The sequence below is a fragment of the Phalangium opilio genome, unplaced genomic scaffold (genome assembly GCF_054372755.1).
Source record: "Phalangium opilio isolate 3A_F unplaced genomic scaffold, DU_Popi_V2 ptg000077l_1, whole genome shotgun sequence".
Lineage (NCBI taxonomy): Eukaryota > Metazoa > Arthropoda > Arachnida > Opiliones > Phalangiidae > Phalangium > Phalangium opilio.
The window spans coordinates 6,825,408-6,841,709 of record NW_028324185.1 but is presented as its reverse complement, the minus strand read 5'-3'; the positions used below and the strand labels follow the sequence as shown (position 1 = coordinate 6,841,709).

The 16,302-nt window shown below is 37.7% G+C and overlaps 44 non-coding genes across 44 annotated transcripts; all 44 read left to right on the top strand.

The window, feature by feature from the left end:
• Positions 1-263: 263 nt before the first annotated feature.
• Positions 264-336, top strand: TRNAR-ACG (transfer RNA arginine (anticodon ACG)). Its single transcript has one exon. It is a non-coding gene; the product is annotated as a tRNA-Arg (tRNA).
• A 249-nt stretch (positions 337-585) lies between these two features.
• On the top strand, positions 586-658 carry TRNAR-ACG (transfer RNA arginine (anticodon ACG)). Its single transcript has one exon. It is a non-coding gene; the product is annotated as a tRNA-Arg (tRNA).
• A 91-nt stretch (positions 659-749) lies between these two features.
• TRNAR-ACG (transfer RNA arginine (anticodon ACG)) lies at positions 750-822 on the top strand. Its single transcript has one exon. It is a non-coding gene; the product is annotated as a tRNA-Arg (tRNA).
• Positions 823-913: 91 nt separating this feature from the next.
• Positions 914-986, top strand: TRNAR-ACG (transfer RNA arginine (anticodon ACG)). Its single transcript has one exon. It is a non-coding gene; the product is annotated as a tRNA-Arg (tRNA).
• Positions 987-1,071: 85 nt separating this feature from the next.
• Positions 1,072-1,144, top strand: TRNAR-UCG (transfer RNA arginine (anticodon UCG)). The gene has a single exon. It is a non-coding gene; the product is annotated as a tRNA-Arg (tRNA).
• Positions 1,145-1,235: 91 nt separating this feature from the next.
• Positions 1,236-1,308, top strand: TRNAR-UCG (transfer RNA arginine (anticodon UCG)). Its single transcript has one exon. It is a non-coding gene; the product is annotated as a tRNA-Arg (tRNA).
• Positions 1,309-1,399: 91 nt separating this feature from the next.
• Positions 1,400-1,472, top strand: TRNAC-ACA (transfer RNA cysteine (anticodon ACA)). Its single transcript has one exon. It is a non-coding gene; the product is annotated as a tRNA-Cys (tRNA).
• A 91-nt stretch (positions 1,473-1,563) lies between these two features.
• TRNAR-ACG (transfer RNA arginine (anticodon ACG)) lies at positions 1,564-1,636 on the top strand. Its single transcript has one exon. It is a non-coding gene; the product is annotated as a tRNA-Arg (tRNA).
• Positions 1,637-1,721: 85 nt separating this feature from the next.
• TRNAR-UCG (transfer RNA arginine (anticodon UCG)) lies at positions 1,722-1,794 on the top strand. Its single transcript has one exon. It is a non-coding gene; the product is annotated as a tRNA-Arg (tRNA).
• A 91-nt stretch (positions 1,795-1,885) lies between these two features.
• TRNAR-ACG (transfer RNA arginine (anticodon ACG)) lies at positions 1,886-1,958 on the top strand. The gene has a single exon. It is a non-coding gene; the product is annotated as a tRNA-Arg (tRNA).
• A 91-nt stretch (positions 1,959-2,049) lies between these two features.
• TRNAR-ACG (transfer RNA arginine (anticodon ACG)) lies at positions 2,050-2,122 on the top strand. The gene has a single exon. It is a non-coding gene; the product is annotated as a tRNA-Arg (tRNA).
• A 91-nt stretch (positions 2,123-2,213) lies between these two features.
• On the top strand, positions 2,214-2,286 carry TRNAR-ACG (transfer RNA arginine (anticodon ACG)). The gene has a single exon. It is a non-coding gene; the product is annotated as a tRNA-Arg (tRNA).
• An 85-nt stretch (positions 2,287-2,371) lies between these two features.
• TRNAR-UCG (transfer RNA arginine (anticodon UCG)) lies at positions 2,372-2,444 on the top strand. Its single transcript has one exon. It is a non-coding gene; the product is annotated as a tRNA-Arg (tRNA).
• A 255-nt stretch (positions 2,445-2,699) lies between these two features.
• On the top strand, positions 2,700-2,772 carry TRNAR-ACG (transfer RNA arginine (anticodon ACG)). The gene has a single exon. It is a non-coding gene; the product is annotated as a tRNA-Arg (tRNA).
• Positions 2,773-2,863: 91 nt separating this feature from the next.
• On the top strand, positions 2,864-2,936 carry TRNAR-ACG (transfer RNA arginine (anticodon ACG)). The gene has a single exon. It is a non-coding gene; the product is annotated as a tRNA-Arg (tRNA).
• A 91-nt stretch (positions 2,937-3,027) lies between these two features.
• TRNAR-ACG (transfer RNA arginine (anticodon ACG)) lies at positions 3,028-3,100 on the top strand. Its single transcript has one exon. It is a non-coding gene; the product is annotated as a tRNA-Arg (tRNA).
• Positions 3,101-3,191: 91 nt separating this feature from the next.
• Positions 3,192-3,264, top strand: TRNAR-ACG (transfer RNA arginine (anticodon ACG)). Its single transcript has one exon. It is a non-coding gene; the product is annotated as a tRNA-Arg (tRNA).
• An 85-nt stretch (positions 3,265-3,349) lies between these two features.
• On the top strand, positions 3,350-3,422 carry TRNAR-UCG (transfer RNA arginine (anticodon UCG)). Its single transcript has one exon. It is a non-coding gene; the product is annotated as a tRNA-Arg (tRNA).
• A 91-nt stretch (positions 3,423-3,513) lies between these two features.
• On the top strand, positions 3,514-3,586 carry TRNAR-UCG (transfer RNA arginine (anticodon UCG)). Its single transcript has one exon. It is a non-coding gene; the product is annotated as a tRNA-Arg (tRNA).
• Positions 3,587-3,677: 91 nt separating this feature from the next.
• On the top strand, positions 3,678-3,750 carry TRNAC-ACA (transfer RNA cysteine (anticodon ACA)). The gene has a single exon. It is a non-coding gene; the product is annotated as a tRNA-Cys (tRNA).
• Positions 3,751-3,841: 91 nt separating this feature from the next.
• On the top strand, positions 3,842-3,914 carry TRNAR-ACG (transfer RNA arginine (anticodon ACG)). Its single transcript has one exon. It is a non-coding gene; the product is annotated as a tRNA-Arg (tRNA).
• Positions 3,915-3,999: 85 nt separating this feature from the next.
• TRNAR-UCG (transfer RNA arginine (anticodon UCG)) lies at positions 4,000-4,072 on the top strand. Its single transcript has one exon. It is a non-coding gene; the product is annotated as a tRNA-Arg (tRNA).
• Positions 4,073-4,163: 91 nt separating this feature from the next.
• Positions 4,164-4,236, top strand: TRNAR-ACG (transfer RNA arginine (anticodon ACG)). The gene has a single exon. It is a non-coding gene; the product is annotated as a tRNA-Arg (tRNA).
• A 91-nt stretch (positions 4,237-4,327) lies between these two features.
• On the top strand, positions 4,328-4,400 carry TRNAR-ACG (transfer RNA arginine (anticodon ACG)). The gene has a single exon. It is a non-coding gene; the product is annotated as a tRNA-Arg (tRNA).
• Positions 4,401-4,491: 91 nt separating this feature from the next.
• On the top strand, positions 4,492-4,564 carry TRNAR-ACG (transfer RNA arginine (anticodon ACG)). Its single transcript has one exon. It is a non-coding gene; the product is annotated as a tRNA-Arg (tRNA).
• Positions 4,565-4,649: 85 nt separating this feature from the next.
• TRNAR-UCG (transfer RNA arginine (anticodon UCG)) lies at positions 4,650-4,722 on the top strand. Its single transcript has one exon. It is a non-coding gene; the product is annotated as a tRNA-Arg (tRNA).
• Positions 4,723-4,977: 255 nt separating this feature from the next.
• TRNAR-ACG (transfer RNA arginine (anticodon ACG)) lies at positions 4,978-5,050 on the top strand. The gene has a single exon. It is a non-coding gene; the product is annotated as a tRNA-Arg (tRNA).
• A 91-nt stretch (positions 5,051-5,141) lies between these two features.
• Positions 5,142-5,214, top strand: TRNAR-ACG (transfer RNA arginine (anticodon ACG)). Its single transcript has one exon. It is a non-coding gene; the product is annotated as a tRNA-Arg (tRNA).
• An 85-nt stretch (positions 5,215-5,299) lies between these two features.
• Positions 5,300-5,372, top strand: TRNAR-UCG (transfer RNA arginine (anticodon UCG)). The gene has a single exon. It is a non-coding gene; the product is annotated as a tRNA-Arg (tRNA).
• Positions 5,373-5,463: 91 nt separating this feature from the next.
• TRNAR-UCG (transfer RNA arginine (anticodon UCG)) lies at positions 5,464-5,536 on the top strand. The gene has a single exon. It is a non-coding gene; the product is annotated as a tRNA-Arg (tRNA).
• Positions 5,537-5,627: 91 nt separating this feature from the next.
• On the top strand, positions 5,628-5,700 carry TRNAR-ACG (transfer RNA arginine (anticodon ACG)). The gene has a single exon. It is a non-coding gene; the product is annotated as a tRNA-Arg (tRNA).
• A 249-nt stretch (positions 5,701-5,949) lies between these two features.
• On the top strand, positions 5,950-6,022 carry TRNAR-UCG (transfer RNA arginine (anticodon UCG)). Its single transcript has one exon. It is a non-coding gene; the product is annotated as a tRNA-Arg (tRNA).
• Positions 6,023-6,435: 413 nt separating this feature from the next.
• Positions 6,436-6,508, top strand: TRNAR-UCG (transfer RNA arginine (anticodon UCG)). Its single transcript has one exon. It is a non-coding gene; the product is annotated as a tRNA-Arg (tRNA).
• A 91-nt stretch (positions 6,509-6,599) lies between these two features.
• On the top strand, positions 6,600-6,672 carry TRNAR-ACG (transfer RNA arginine (anticodon ACG)). Its single transcript has one exon. It is a non-coding gene; the product is annotated as a tRNA-Arg (tRNA).
• A 91-nt stretch (positions 6,673-6,763) lies between these two features.
• TRNAR-ACG (transfer RNA arginine (anticodon ACG)) lies at positions 6,764-6,836 on the top strand. The gene has a single exon. It is a non-coding gene; the product is annotated as a tRNA-Arg (tRNA).
• Positions 6,837-6,927: 91 nt separating this feature from the next.
• TRNAR-ACG (transfer RNA arginine (anticodon ACG)) lies at positions 6,928-7,000 on the top strand. Its single transcript has one exon. It is a non-coding gene; the product is annotated as a tRNA-Arg (tRNA).
• A 249-nt stretch (positions 7,001-7,249) lies between these two features.
• TRNAR-UCG (transfer RNA arginine (anticodon UCG)) lies at positions 7,250-7,322 on the top strand. The gene has a single exon. It is a non-coding gene; the product is annotated as a tRNA-Arg (tRNA).
• A 91-nt stretch (positions 7,323-7,413) lies between these two features.
• Positions 7,414-7,486, top strand: TRNAR-ACG (transfer RNA arginine (anticodon ACG)). Its single transcript has one exon. It is a non-coding gene; the product is annotated as a tRNA-Arg (tRNA).
• Positions 7,487-7,735: 249 nt separating this feature from the next.
• TRNAR-UCG (transfer RNA arginine (anticodon UCG)) lies at positions 7,736-7,808 on the top strand. Its single transcript has one exon. It is a non-coding gene; the product is annotated as a tRNA-Arg (tRNA).
• A 91-nt stretch (positions 7,809-7,899) lies between these two features.
• Positions 7,900-7,972, top strand: TRNAR-ACG (transfer RNA arginine (anticodon ACG)). The gene has a single exon. It is a non-coding gene; the product is annotated as a tRNA-Arg (tRNA).
• A 91-nt stretch (positions 7,973-8,063) lies between these two features.
• Positions 8,064-8,136, top strand: TRNAR-ACG (transfer RNA arginine (anticodon ACG)). Its single transcript has one exon. It is a non-coding gene; the product is annotated as a tRNA-Arg (tRNA).
• Positions 8,137-8,385: 249 nt separating this feature from the next.
• Positions 8,386-8,458, top strand: TRNAR-UCG (transfer RNA arginine (anticodon UCG)). The gene has a single exon. It is a non-coding gene; the product is annotated as a tRNA-Arg (tRNA).
• Positions 8,459-8,713: 255 nt separating this feature from the next.
• On the top strand, positions 8,714-8,786 carry TRNAR-ACG (transfer RNA arginine (anticodon ACG)). The gene has a single exon. It is a non-coding gene; the product is annotated as a tRNA-Arg (tRNA).
• A 91-nt stretch (positions 8,787-8,877) lies between these two features.
• Positions 8,878-8,950, top strand: TRNAR-ACG (transfer RNA arginine (anticodon ACG)). The gene has a single exon. It is a non-coding gene; the product is annotated as a tRNA-Arg (tRNA).
• Positions 8,951-16,302: the final 7,352 nt, after the last annotated feature.

The window sequence follows — 16,302 nt, the reverse complement described above, 5'->3', positions numbered from 1 at the left end:
CAAGCTCGGTATTAACATTTAAAGATGATTATTGGAATGTAACGGAAGGGAAATTTATAATATTGCAATGCTTCAATAGCATTTAGATTAACCTCCAACGGGCTTGTGGCGCAATGGATAACGCGTCTGCCTACGGAGCAGAAGATTCCAGGTTCGAGTCTTGCCAAGCTCGGTATTAACAATTAAAGTTGATTATTAGAATATAACGGAAGGGAAATTTAAAATATTGCAATGCTTCAATAGCCTTTAGATAAACTTCCAACGGGTTTGTGGCGCAATGGATAACGCGTCTGCCTACGGAGCAAAAGATTCTAGGTTCGAGTCCTGGCAAGCTCAGTGTTTATTTTAATTAAAGATCTTTTATGCGTCATAAAAATGCATAAATACAATGTTTGGAAAAGTTTTCTATAGACCGAATCAAGGGCTTGTGGCGTAATGGATAACGCGTCTGCCTTCGAAGCAGAAGATTCCAGGTTCGAGCATTGGCAAGCTCGGTATTAACATTTAAAGATGATTATTTGAATGTAACGGAAGGGAAATTTATAATATTGCAATGCTTCAATAGCATTTAGATTAACCTGCAACGGGCTTGTGGCGCAATGGAAAACGCGTCTGCCTACGGAGCAGAAGATTCCAGGTTCGAGTCCTGGCAAGCTCGGTATTAACATTTAAAGATGATTATTAGAATATAACGGAAGGGAAATTTATAATATTGCAATGCTTCAATAGCATTTAGATTAACTTCCAACGGGCTTGTGGCGCAATGGATAACGCGTCTGCCTACGGAGCAGAAGATTCCAGGTTCGAGTCCTGGCAAGCTCGGTATTAACATTTAAAGATGATTATTAGAATATAACGGAAGGGAAATTTATAATATTTCAATGCTTCAATAGCATTTAGATTAACTTCCAACGGGCTTGTGGCGCAATGGATAACGCGTCTGCCTACGGAGCAAAAGATTCTAGGTTCGAGTCCTGGCAAGCTCAGTGTTTATTTTAATTAAAGATCTTTTATGCGTCATAAAAATGCATAAATACAATGTTTGGAAAGGTTTTTGATAGACCGAAGCAAGGGCTTGTGGCGTAATGGATAACGCGTCTGCCTTCGAAGCAGAAGATTCCAGGTTCGAGCCCTGGCAAGCTCGGTATTAACATTTAAAGATGATTATTGGAATGTAACGGAAGGGAAATTTATAATATTGCAATGCTTCAATAGCATTTAGATTAACCTCCAACGGGCTTGTGGCGAAATGGATAAAGCGTCTGCCTTCGAAGCAGAAGATTCCAGGTTCGAGTCCTGGCAAGCTCGGTATTACAATTTAAAGATGATTATTAGTATATAACGGAAGGGAAATTTATAATATTGCAATGCTTCAATAGCATTTAGATTAACCTCCAACGGGCTTGTGGCGCAATGGATAACGCGTCTGCCTACAAAGCAGAAGATTCCAGGTTCGAGTCTTGCCAAGCTCGGTATTAACAATTAAAGATGATTATTAGAATATAACGGAAGGGAAATTTAAAATATTGCAATGCTTCAATAGCCTTTAGATAAACTTCCAACGGGCTTGTGGCGCAATGGATAACGCGTCTGCCTACGGAGCAAAAGATTCTAGGTTCGAGTCCTGGCAAGCTCAGTTTTTATTTTAATTAAAGATCTTTTATGCGTCATAAAAATGCATAAATACAATGTTTGGAAAAGTTTTTGATAGACCGAAGCAAGGGCTTGTGGCGTAATGGATAACGCGTCTGCCTTCGAAGCAGAAGATTCCAGGTTCGAGCCCTGGCAAGCTCGGTATTAACATTTAAAGATGATTATTGGAATGTAACGGAAGGGAAATTTATAATATTGCAATGCTTCAATAGCATTTAGATTAACCTCCAACGGGGTTGTGGCGCAATGGATAACGCGTCTGCCTACGGAGCAGAAGATTCCAGGTTCGAGCCCTGGCAAGCTCGGTATTAACATTTAAAGATGATTATTGGAATGTAACGGAAGGGAAATTTATAATATTGCAATGCTTCAATAGCATTTAGATTAACTTCCAACGGGCTTGTGGCGCAATGGATAACGCGTCTGCCTACGGAGCAGAAGATTCCAGGTTCGAGTCCTGGCAAGCTCGGTATTAACATTTAAAGATGATTATTAGAATATAACGGAAGGGAAATTTATAATATTGCAATGCTTCAATAGCATTTAGATTAACTTCCAACGGGCTTGTGGCGCAATGGATAACGCGTCTGCCTACGGAGCAAAAGATTCTAGGTTCGAGTCCTGGCAAGCTCAGTGTTTGTTTTAATTAAAGATCTTTTATGCGTCATAAAAATGCATAAATACAATGTTTGGAAAAGTTTTCTATAGAACGAAGCAAGGGCTTGTGGCGTAATGGATAACGCGTCTGCCTTCGTAGCAGAAGATTCCAGGTTCGAGCCCTGGCAAGCTCGGTATTAACATTTAAAGATGATTATTTGAATGTAACGGAAGGGAAATTTATAATATTGCAATGCTTCAATAGCATTTAGATTAACCTGCAACGGGCTTGTGGCGCAATGGATAACGCGTCTGCCTACGGAGCAGAAGATTCCAGGTTCGAGTCTAGGCAAGCTCGGTATTAACATTTAAGGATGATTATTAGAATATAACGGAAGGGAAATTTATAATATTGCAATGCTTCAATAGCATTTAGATTAACTTCCAACGGGCTTGTGGCGCAATGGATAACGCGTCTGCCTACGGAGCAGAAGATTCCAGGTTCGAGTCCTGGCAAGCTCGGTATTAACATTTAAAGATGATTATTTGAATGTAACGGAAGGGAAATTTATAATATTGCAATGCTTCAATAGCATTTAGATTAACCTGCAACGGGCTTGTGGCGCAATGGAAAACGCGTCTGCCTACGGAGCAGAAGATTCCAGGTTCGAGTCCTGGCAAGCTCGGTATTAACATTTAAAGATGATTATTAGAATATAACGGAAGGGAAATTTATAATATTGCAATGCTTCAATAGCATTTAGCTTAACTTCCAACGGGCTTGTGGCGCAATGGATAACGCGTCTGCCTACGGAGCAGAAGATTCCAGGTTCGAGTCCTGGCAAGCTCGGTATTAACATTTAAAGATGATTATTAGAATATAACGGAAGGGAAATTTATAATATTTCAATGCTTCAATAGCATTTAGATTAACTTCCAACGGGCTTGTGGCGCAATGGATAACGCGTCTGCCTACGGAGCAAAAGATTCTAGGTTCGAGTCCTGGCAAGCTCAGTGTTTATTTTAATTAAAGATCTTTTATGCGTCATAAAAATGCATAAATACAATGTTTGGAAAAGTTTTTGATAGACCGAAGCAAGGGCTTGTGGCGTAATGGATAACGCGTCTGCCTTCGAAGCAGAAGATTCCAGGTTCGAGCCCTGGCAAGCTCGGTATTAACATTTAAAGATGATTATTGGAATGTAACGGAAGGGAAATTTATAATATTGCAATGCTTCAATAGCATTTAGATTAACCTCCAACGGGCTTGTGGCGAAATGGATAAAGCGTCTGCCTTCGAAGCAGAAGATTCCAGGTTCGAGTCCTGGCAAGCTCGGTATTACAATTTAAAGATGATTATTAGTATATAACGGAAGGGAAATTTATAATATTGCAATGCTTCAATAGCATTTAGATTAACCTCCAACGGGCTTGTGGCGCAATGGATAACGCGTCTGCCTACAAAGCAGAAGATTCCAGGTTCGAGTCTTGCCAAGCTCGGTATTAACAATTAAAGATGATTATTAGAATATAACGGAAGGGAAATTTAAAATATTGCAATGCTTCAATAGCCTTTAGATAAACTTCCAACGGGCTTGTGGCGCAATGGATAACGCGTCTGCCTACGGAGCAAAAGATTCTAGGTTCGAGTCCTGGCAAGCTCAGTGTTTATTTTAATTAAAGATCTTTTATGCGTCATAAAAATGCATAAATACAATGTTTGGAAAAGTTTTTGATAGACCGAAGCAAGGGCTTGTGGCGTAATGGATAACGCGTCTGCCTTCGAAGCAGAAGATTCCAGGTTCGAGCCCTGGCAAGCTCGGTATTAACATTTAAAGATGATTATTGGAATGTAACGGAAGGGAAATTTATAATATTGCAATGCTTCAATAGCATTTAGATTAACCTCCAACGGGGTTGTGGCGCAATGGATAACGCGTCTGCCTACGGAGCAGAAGATTCCAGGTTCGAGCCCTGGCAAGCTCGGTATTAACATTTAAAGATGATTATTGGAATGTAACGGAAGGGAAATTTATAATATTGCAATGCTTCAATAGCATTTAGATTAACTTCCAACGGGCTTGTGGCGCAATGGATAACGCGTCTGCCTACGGAGCAGAAGATTCCAGGTTCGAGTCCTGGCAAGCTCGGTATTAACATTTAAAGATGATTATTAGAATATAACGGAAGGGAAATTTATAATATTGCAATGCTTCAATAGCATTTAGATTAACTTCCAACGGGCTTGTGGCGCAATGGATAACGCGTCTGCCTACGGAGCAAAAGATTCTAGGTTCGAGTCCTGGCAAGCTCAGTGTTTGTTTTAATTAAAGATCTTTTATGCGTCATAAAAATGCATAAATACAATGTTTGGAAAAGTTTTCTATAGAACGAAGCAAGGGCTTGTGGCGTAATGGATAACGCGTCTGCCTTCGTAGCAGAAGATTCCAGGTTCGAGCCCTGGCAAGCTCGGTATTAACATTTAAAGATGATTATTTGAATGTAACGGAAGGGAAATTTATAATATTGCAATGCTTCAATAGCATTTAGATTAACCTGCAACGGGCTTGTGGCGCAATGGATAACGCGTCTGCCTACGGAGCAGAAGATTCCAGGTTCGAGTCTAGGCAAGCTCGGTATTAACATTTAAGGATGATTATTAGAATATAACGGAAGGGAAATTTATAATATTGCAATGCTTCAATAGCATTTAGATTAACTTCCAACGGGCTTGTGGCGCAATGGATAACGCGTCTGCCTACGGAGCAGAAGATTCCAGGTTCGAGTCCTGGCAAGCTCGGTATTAACATTTAAAGATGATTATTAGAATATAACGGAAGGGAAATTTATAATATTGCAATGCTTCAATAGCATTTAGATTAACTTCCAACGGGCTTGTGGCGCAATGGATAACGCGTCTGCCTACGGAGCAAAAGATTCTAGGTTCGAGTCCTGGCAAGCTCAGTGTTTATTTTAATTAAAGATCTTTTATGCGTCATAAAAATGCATAAATACAATGTTTGGAAAAGTTTTTGATAGACCGAAGCAAGGGCTTGTGGCGTAATGGATAACGCGTCTGCCTTCGAAGCAGAAGATTCCAGGTTCGAGCCCTGGCAAGCTCGGTATTAACATTTAAAGATGATTATTGGAATGTAACGGAAGGGAAATTTATAATATTGCAATGCTTCAATAGCATTTAGATTAACCTCCAACGGGCTTGTGGCGAAATGGATAAAGCGTCTGCCTTCGAAGCAGAAGATTCCAGGTTCGAGTCCTGGCAAGCTCGGTATTACAATTTAAAGATGATTATTAGTATATAACGGAAGGGAAATTTATAATATTGCAATGCTTCAATAGCATTTAGATTAACCTCCAACGGGGTTGTGGCGCAATGGATAACGCGTCTGCCTACGGAGCAGAAGATTCCAGGTTCGAGCCCTGGCAAGCTCGGTATTAACATTTAAAGATGATTATTGGAATGTAACGGAAGGGAAATTTATAATATTGCAATGCTTCAATAGCATTTAGATTAACTTCCAACGGGCTTGTGGCGCAATGGATAACGCGACTGCCTACGGAGAAAAAGATTCTAGGTTCGAGTCCTGGCAAGCTCAGTGTTTATTTTAATTAAAGATCTTTTATGCGTCATAAAAATGCATAAATACAATGTTTGGAAAAGTTTTCTATAGAACGAAGCAAGGGCTTGTGGCGTAATGGATAACGCGTCTGCCTTCGAAGCAGAAGATTCCAGGTTCGAGCCCTGGCAAGCTCGGTATTAACATTTAAAGATGATTATTTGAATGTAACGGAAGGGAAATTTATAATATTGCAATGCTTCAATAGCATTTAGATTAACCTGCAACGGGCTTGTGGCGCAATGGATAACGCGTCTGCCTACGGAGCAGAAGATTCCAGGTTCGAGTCTAGGCAAGCTCGGTATTAACATTTAAGGATGATTATTAGAATATAACGGAAGGGAAATTTATAATATTGCAATGCTTCAATAGCATTTAGATTAACTTCCAACGGGCTTGTGGCGCAATGGATAACGCGACTGCCTACGGAGAAAAAGATTCTAGGTTCGAGTCCTGGCAAGCTCAGTGTTTATTTTAATTAAAGATCTTTTATGCGTCATAAAAATGCATAAATACAATGTTTGGAAAAGTTTTTGATAGACCGAAGCAAGGGCTTGTGGCGTAATGGATAACGCGTCTGCCTTCGAAGCAGAAGATTCCAGGTTCGAGCCCTGGCAAGCTCGGTATTGACATTTAAAGATGATTATTGGAATGTAACGGAAGGGAAATTTATAATATTGCAATGCTTCAATAGCATTTAGATTAACCTACAACGGGCTTGTGGCGAAATGGATAACGCGTCTGCCTACGGAGCAGAAGATTCCAGGTTCGAGTCCTGGCAAGCTCGGTACTAACATTTAAAGATGATTATTGGAATGTAACGGAAGGGAAATTTATAATATTGCAATGATTCAATAGCATTTAGATTAACCTCCAACGGGCTTGTGGCGCAATGGATAACGCGTCTGCCTACGGAGCAGAAGATTCCAGGTTCGAGCCCTGGCAAGCTCGGTATTAACATTTAAAGATGATTATTGGAATGTAACGGAAGGGAAATTTATAATATTGCAATGCTTCAATAGCATTTAGATTAACCTCCAACGGGCTTGTGGCGCAATGGATAACGCGTCTGCCTACGGAGCAGAAGATTCCAGGTTCGAGCCCTGGCAAGCTCGGTATTAACATTTAAATATGATTATTGGAATGTAACGGAAGGGAAATTTATAATATTGCAATGCTTCAATAGCATTTAGATTAACTTCCAACGGACTTGTGGCGCAATGGATAACGCGTCTGCCTACGGAGCAAAAGATTCTAGGTTCGAGTCCTGGCAAGCTCAGTGTTTATTTTAATTAAAGATCTTTTATGCGTCATAAAAATGCATAAATACAATGTTTGGAAAAGTTTTCTATAGACCGAAGCAAGGGCTTGTGGCGTAATGGATAACGCGTCTGCCTTCGAAGCAGAAGATTCCAGGTTCGAGCCCTGGCAAGCTCGGTATTAACATTTAAAGATGATTATTTGAATGTAACGGAAGGGAAATTTATAATATTGCAATGCTTCAATAGCATTTAGATTAACCTGCAACGGGCTTGTGGCGCAATGGATAACGCGTCTGCCTACGGAGCAGAAGATTCCAGGTTCGAGTCCAGGCAAGCTCGGTATTAACATTTAAGGATGATTATTAGAATATAACGGAAGGGAAATTTATAATATTGCAATGCTTCAATAGCATTTAGATTAACTTCCAACGGGCTTGTGGCGCAATGGATAACGCGTCTGCCTACGGAGAAAAAGATTCTAGGTTCGAGTCCTGGCAAGCTCAGTGTTTATTTTAATTAAACATCTTTTATGCGTCATAAAAATGCATAAATACAATGTTTGGAAAAGTTTTTGATAGACCGAAGCAAGGGCTTGTGGCGTAATGGATAACGCGTCTGCCTTCGAAGCTGAAGATTCCAGGTTCGAGCCCTGGCAAGCTCGGTATTAACATTTAAAGATGATTATTAGAATATAACGGAAGGGAAATTTAAAATATTGCAATGCTTCAATAGCATTTAGATAAACCTCCAACGGGCTTGTGGCGCAATGAATAACGCGTCTGCCTACGGAGCAGAAGATTCCAGGTTCGATTCCTGGCAAGGTCGGTATTAACATTTAAAGATGATTATTGGAATGTAACGGAAGGGAAATTTATAATATTGCAATGATTCAATAGCATTTAGATTAACCTCCAACGGGCTTGTGGCGCAATGGATAACGCGTCTGCCTACGGAGCAGAAGATTCCAGGTTCGAGACCTGGCAAGCTCGGTATTAACATTTAAAGATGAGTATTAGAATATAACGGAAGGGAAATTTAAAATATTGCAATGCTTCAATAGCATTTAGATAAACCTCCAACGGGCTTGTGGCGCAATGGATAACGCGTCTGCCTACAGAGTAAAAGATTCTAGGTTCGAGTCATGGCAAGCTCGGTGTTTATTTTAATTAAAGATCTTTTATGCGTCATAAAAATGCATAAATACAATGTTTGGAAAAGTTTTTGATAGAACGAAGCAAGGGCTTGTGGCGTAATGGATAAAGCGTCTGCCTTCGAAGCAGAAGATTCCAGGTTCGAGTCCTGGCAAGCTCGGCATTACAATTTAAAGATGATTATTAGTATATAACGGAAGGGAAATTTATAATATTGAAATGCTTCAATAGCATTTGGATTAACCTCCAACGGGCTTGTGGCGCAATGGATAACGCGTCTGCCTACGGAGCAGAAGATTTAAGGTTTGAGTCCAGGCAAGCTCGGTATTAACATTTAAAGATGATTATTAGAATATAACGGAAGGGAAATTTAAAATATTGCAATGCTTCAATAGCATTTAGATAAACCTCCAACGGGCTTGTGGCGCAATGGATAACGCGTCTGCCTACGGAGCAGAAGATTCCAGGTTCGAGCCCTGGCAAGCTCGGTATTAACATTTAAAGATGATTATTGGAATGTAACGGAAGGGAAATTTATAATATTGCAATGCTTCAATAGCATTTAGATTAACCTCCAACGGGCTTGTGGCGCAATGGATAACGCGTCTGCCTACGGAGCAGAAGATTCCAGGTTCGAGCCCTGGCAAGCTCGGTATTAACATTTAAAGATGATTATTGGAATGTAACGGAAGGGAAATTTATAATATTGCAATGCTTCAATAGCATTTAGATTAACTTCCAACGGACTTGTGGCGCAATGAATAACGCGTCTGCCTACGGAGCAGAAGATTCCAGGTTCGAGTCCTGGCAAGCTCGGTATTAACATTTAAAGATGAGTATTAGAATATAACGGAAGGGAAATTTAAAATATTGCAATGCTTCAATAGCATTTAGATAAACCTCCAACGGGCTTGTGGCGCAATGGATAACGCGTCTGCCTACAGAGTAAAAGATTCTAGGTTCGAGTCATGGCAAGCTCGGTGTTTATTTTAATTAAAGATCTTTTATGCGTCATAAAAATGCATAAATACAATGTTTGGAAAAGTTTTTGATAGAACGAAGCAAGGGCTTGTGGCGTAATGGATAAAGCGTCTGCCTTCGAAGCAGAAGATTCCAGGTTAGTAGTGTAAAGCCGCACTTCGTACCTCCGTAGGTGTAGAATGTAGGTGTAGAATGTAGGTGTAGAGTGTAGGTGTAGAATTTCAAGGTCACCCTCTCGCCACGCCCCCTTGGGAAACTCGCGCGCGCCCCCTCGCGGGAAAACTCGCGGGCCCCCGCGCGCCCCCTGGCGGCTGCGCCCCCTCGCGGGAAAACTCGCGCGCCCCCTCGCGGGAAAACATTGCGCGGGAATCTGGCAGTCCTGTCTACAACTGTATCTGTGACGTCATTGGCGGGAAAATCTACAACTGTATTTGTGACGTCATTGATAAGAGACGAGAATTTATTAAACGTACATGGCCAAGGGTTAATGATAGGCTGAAAGTTGCGCAATCCATTGTAATATTTAGTTTGACTCAAAATTTTAACCTTTTTTCAAGGAGTTTATTTTGATTATGGTATTGTTTTTAATGGTAATTAAAAGTCAGTCTCTTCTACAACTGTGACGTCATAGATAAGAGACGATAAAAACTTTAAACGTACATTGCCAAGGCTTAAATCTTCTACAATTGTAGCTGTGACGTCATTGATAAGAGACGAATGGAAGCTTTAAACGTACATTACCAAGGCTTAAATCTTCTACAATTGTAGCTGTGACGTCATTGATAAGAGACGAGAATGGATAGCTTTAATACATTGCCAAGGGTTAATGATAGGTCTCTGCTGGATGGTAATTAAAAGGGAACAAAGATTTGTCAGCCCAAACGGAATCAAATACCAGTACAGAAAATAAATGTTTTATTGCACCTTAGTGTATTTTATTGTGGTGGGTTACGGTACCAGTACAGAAAATAAATGTTTTATTGCACCTTAGTGTATTTTATTGTGGTGGGTTACGGTTAAGGTTTGAAGTGTTACTAGGATGATTATTAGAGTTAGGAGTTGTGGATGTAGAGGCCGCTTCAAGTGGTAAGGGCAACCCCTGACTTCTATGTTGTGATCTTATCCATTGACGTTGTTGCTCGTTCAAACGCAAAACGAAGGGTATTTCCTCAATTGGGTCCTGTTGCTCCTGTACACCTTCACGCAACATCGGCCTGACCCGCGCTATCTGTAAATTTCTCCATGACGGGTGTTTTTCGTACAATTTCTCATTTTCGGTTCTTATTATCTTATTACTTAATTTTTCTAAAATTTCCTAAAAAATATTTAATTATTAAATTCTTAGACCCAATTGGAAATCAAAATTTCTTTATTTCGGGCAATTTAGGAAACTATCGAAAATTGGTTTTAAAAGTTTTTCAGTTTCTTTAATCCGATGTTTAAACCTCATGTTATTATATAGTTCCATGTTATATCGATCTTCCAGCGGTATTACATGTACAGTTATTATATGTGAAAAACTAACCAACAATTTTTGGTTTTTTACACAAAGATGCTTTTCTCTCATCAGGTAAAGTTGTTGCGAATAGCTCCTTGTTGGTGTTTAGGTTATTGGGAGAACTAATATTATCTAAAAGAACTAATTAACCGACTGAAAAATTAACTAGTCTTAATATACTTTTGTTGGTTATTTTGTAAATGAATAAACTTTGAGACTTTATTTGCAAGAAATAGTTTATTTTAGCAAGGTTAAAATTAAATGAACTTCTCGCGTTGGAGGTAATTTCGAGAGTGATTTTTTGAGAGACTCACTAACAAGAGACGCGAGACCCTATACGTCACGTGTCCGTTTTTTATCTTAGAACAGCAGAGGTTTTCTAAGCTGTTATCTTATTTACCTATATTATTTTTTTACATTGATCTATTTTGTTAATTTTAGACTATACATTATTAATTATTATGATTATTTGATTTGTTATTTACACAAGATAAAATTACTAATTTTTTTCTTTTACACAAAGTTCTAAAATACTTTTCATGGGTCCGCTTTAAAACCAAATGGCAAAGTGTCCCAACCTTTAATTGCACGTTTGTTAAACGTAAATCCAAAGCTTTTTTCTAGTTTTCGACTTAAAAGATTGGCCGACGTTTTATTTCGAATGACGTTGAAAGGAACGTCCACTTTTAGACGTTTGGATTTATTTTTTATAGAGTCCACTATAGCTTCAAAGTTTATAATTTTCTCATTAACACGATTAAGGCAAATTCCTTTAACCTTCACGACAGATTGACCGTCCGTAGTTCTGTAACCGTAACTCTTGGGCCCATTTGAAACAAACTCTGCAATTGTAGCGTCCCCTAGTTCGTTAACCCAACATCCTAAATTGTTACCCGTGGGGGGTTTAAAATCGTTTTCCCCCGCCACAAATAAAACGCTGTCCGTATCTGTGTATAATGCTCTTTTACCCAATTTATGCAAGGTCTCGAATAAGGTTAATCTTCCGTAACACGAAACGAAACAAGCCACATACGGATTTCCTTTGAAATATGTTGGTGCAAAATCATCTTTGTTTTTGTACGATAATAAGCACATTTCTTCATTAATTGGTCTTAAATCTACCAATTCCTTTGTGTCATCAGATAAGATACGCACAAGTTCTGTGCACTCGTTAACAATTAGTGTTTTGGTTTTGTTTGTATTCATACCAAAACGACCCCAAAGACTGTTGAGACAAATCTTTGAAATAGCTCTCAGCGCGGGGTTATGAACTACTTCATCCATCTCGACACTAATACCTTCAGATTCATAAATCGATTCAATATATTTTTGTTTTTGCTCGTCAGTTTTAACTGAAGACGGATAGCCGGAATTAGCTTGTTTTATCTTCAAAAAATTGTTAACATAACCGCCAAATAGTCCATCGTTAACATGTTTTTCATACTGAAATGTCTCGTCGAAATGATGTACTTCGTATATTTTTATAATTTTATAACCCATTTCTACGGCTTTGTAAATTTCAGGCGAGGGCCAAATACCCGAAATAATTCGTTCCTTGTCAGAATGTTGACACGCTTCATTATTTGATTCAAGGGCACATGACTTACACAGGGGGAAAAACAATTTTCCATTAAACCTATATGGTAAAACTGGGATATATAGGTCAGTCGGGGGCAAGAGTTCACACGATATTATACCAAAATAGGCATTTTTTTCATAGTTAAAGTTACTATTTAAAATTTTGGGATGTCCTTTTGGGTAGATTCCGTATTTATTGACAGCGGGATAGAGTGACATGAGGTCGTAATAATAAATTTTTTCGTTTTTTGCTTCATCCGGTTTATGATATAATTTGAAGACTTCTGTCCTTCCACCGTATAAAGCCGACCTGGCTAATATTGGCGGAGGTACCTCTACAGTCTCGCAAAAGGTACTACAAGCGGCATTTGTCTTTAACAACTTTTCAAACTCGCATTCCCACATTATTATATACTTTGCATTGGGGTGTAACTTTTTTATAAATTCTATTCTATCCAGACCCTTTTCGTAACAGTTTTTATTTGTATCATTTACTAAACTGTTCCATTCACTACCTTTTAAACATTTCGGACAACCGTGATACGCGCAACCATTGAACTCTAGGATAATTTCAGGATCCTTTGAGTAACCGTCAACTAAATAAGGTCCAATTCTTTTTTCTCCTTCAGGAGATAGGGCTGTCTGTATTTCTACCTTCATTTCTTTACTAACCCAAGCCAACCACTTTATAGCTTTACTACTTTGGTTGTATGACCCGCGATAACCCGGACTAGGTACCACACCCAATGTATTTTTTTCTAAATATTTGTGTAAAAACACGTTAGTACAGGCCCCCGATATTGTAATAGCTCCGCAATTAAGAGGATCTAGACCCGATGCCTTTTTGTAAAGTTCTCTAAATTTTGTAATTCCTTTTTGTAAAACTACCACATCTTGTACAGCGTATTCCTCTAATTCGGTCATTATTTTGTACGTGGATTTTTTACCTTTTTCACTGTACCATAAATCAAAGGCCTGTCGGTCCTTTTCATTCATAAATTCAGGTTGAAATACGGCTTTTTCAGGTAACGGACCTTCATAGTTTAAAGTGTCCTCTTTTAAGAAAATATAAGGAAAAAACTGTTTTTTGTAACTACCCAATTGAAAGGTTTCTGTAAAAGCTCTCAGAGGAAGGGCCACGAAGGAATAACTACAAATAAACCTAAAATTTTGACTTTTAATAAAGAGAGCTAGAATTTTAGAGCCGTCGAATATGACGTCTGGTTTTACATGGTTATTAATTAACCAATTTAATATAAAATACGAATCAAAACCTTTAAAGTTGTGGGCCACTATAGTCAAATTTTCAAATTTAGGTTTACTTATTTTTATTCGTTTATTGTTCCTTGTATAAGATGTCTCATCTTCTGTTTGGGTCAGATATTTCATAAACTTATCAACACAATCAAAACCTCTAAAAATTTGATAATCGTATTCGGTATCATTAATTTGCATGGCCGAAACTAATAGAACTGGGGTATGTTTATAGTTCATATCAATAGTTTCACAGTCAAAATAACAAAATCTAGTTTCTTTAAAAGTATCATCAAGAGGTTGAACGTAACACATTTTGGGAGGGTGCTCAATTTTACATCTAGAACAAGTTGTAAGACATTTATGTTTGTCATCGCGAATTTCTTTGCAACATTTTAAGCACCGTTTAATTTTTAAACAAGTGCCATTTTCTATGTGAAATTGGAAACATTCAGGTCCTTTAAAGTATCTATTACAGTTTTGGCAGCGAGATATTTCAATCTGAGGGTCTTCGTGAAAGGTCTCAGAGTAACAACGCCAACATTTGGTTTTTTGATTAAAACATTTGTGTTTTTTTGCGTTCTTTGAATTAGTAAACGTTGTTAAACACGTATTGCAATACGACATGGCCCCAAACATACTGGCTAAACTTTTAATAACGTGCATGTGTTGATCTATTTGTAATAGAAAAATTTTTTTCTCCGAAAACATTTCACCTTGATAAACCTTTTTGAAATTATCATTAGCACTGAAAATAACTATTTGATACTCGGGTTGCAATACTTTTTGAAACATTGCAATTTGGGCTAAACTAACGGGACCAATAGGCACATTAGCCTTGGCATGAAGCTTTAACGCTTCTTCTTTTTGCAAAGGTCTATGACCTATTTGTATACGTCTATAACGATTAAAATCAAAAGTCAAAGTACTAAGCTTTTGTTTCTTTAAATATGTTAAATCAGCAACCATCGTCCCGCAAACGATTGCTCTTGATACGCATAGTTCGTCATCGTTTATTATGGGTAAAAATGTCCTTCCTTTCTGAATATATTTGTCGAGAGCTATCATCGATCTATTTTTAACAGATCGACGACCTGATATTGGTACATTAACGTTTAAAAATATAGCATCGAGCCTGACATCACCCTCGAGAAAAAAATTTCTTCGGCTTTGACTTACTTGACTAATGGCAGTCATTAATCTTTCCGCCGTTAACTCATTTAGGGCCATAAAATTTAAATTTATAGCATTTTCCAGTAAGTCAGACCTAACACAAAATCTAACGCTATTGTAACCTGAAGAAGATTCTAAAATTGTCTCTATAATGGATTGAAAGATTTTTTTCAATTGTTCATATACTTCTGTCAATTTGAGCATATGAAGGTCTTTAAAAATAATTTTATATTCAGAGGCTAAACAGTTGAACTTTCGAGAGACAGTTTGGTTAACTTTTGATAATTCGTAAAACCTTTTAGGATTGAAATAGGAAAGATCCAAAGGCTCTTCTTCGGATGATGACATGTTTTCTATTTGATCTTAGGCGCGACTCGAAATAAAACTCTTGACGTAGACCTAGGAAACAAACTAAAATATCTAAAATAATATACACTACAAGTTCTAAAATAAAAAAAAGTATTAATTTTTCTAAAAATACGTTTTAAAAATACGTTTTAAAAATTCTTTATTGCGTACATTTTCAAATTTCTTATACAGTTACAGGTATTTTCTTTAAAACTTTGTCTATAAGACTGACAACCTCTGGTATTTCATCAAACTTTAAATTTAATTTTTTTTCGCGCATTTCCCCCCTATATTTTGTTAATAAATAGCCCGTATCTTTAAAATTTTCCAGTTCCAACATTCCCGGGAAACATAGGGTCTGTTTTATGCTACCGCATGGTTTGCTTAAATTTTTTTTAACTTCTTCTATCACGTCTATCGAAATACATATTCCATATATAAGGGGTTTTTTAAAAGCGTATCTTCTAATATCTACATATAATTTATTGTTTAATTTAACTAATTTTACACCGATATTGTCGCTCTCGTTAAATTTAATTTCGATAGTTTCCCACGTTTGATTTACCGTCTAAAGACAATAATGATACATTTGGACATGCAGTTTTTAAAAACGTGGAAAAAAAAATCTTACCATGTCTAAAGGCATCGTGAGAATTTAGTTTATGGTCGAGAGATATTGCCTCAAGTGATTGTACGCCGCGACTTGCTGGGTTATATACTAGATCTAAACCGGTCTACGTATCACGTTAAAATAAGTACATTTTGAACTAACATAGATGTAAAAAAATCTTGTTTCCGTTTTACAAAAACAGCTGCTAGTTATAACGGAGGAAAATATATTATAACCTTAACGTCATACGTATATTTCGAATTACCTTTGACGTCAACCTTGTTTTCGCTTTATTAAAACACCTGTTAATTATAACGAAGCAAAATATAACACGGTATAGGCGCTATATTATTCACCTTCAGGTATAACGAATCCTTGGGTCCTAGCTAGATTAAGTTATTTTATGGAACGAAGTCTATAACCAACAACTATAGTATTTTATAAAACGAATAAAATACACTAAAAACACAATAAACCATTTAAATTGCAATAAAATATACTAAAAGTACAATAAAACTATAATGAAACACTCTAAAACACAATAAAACACTCTAAAACTACA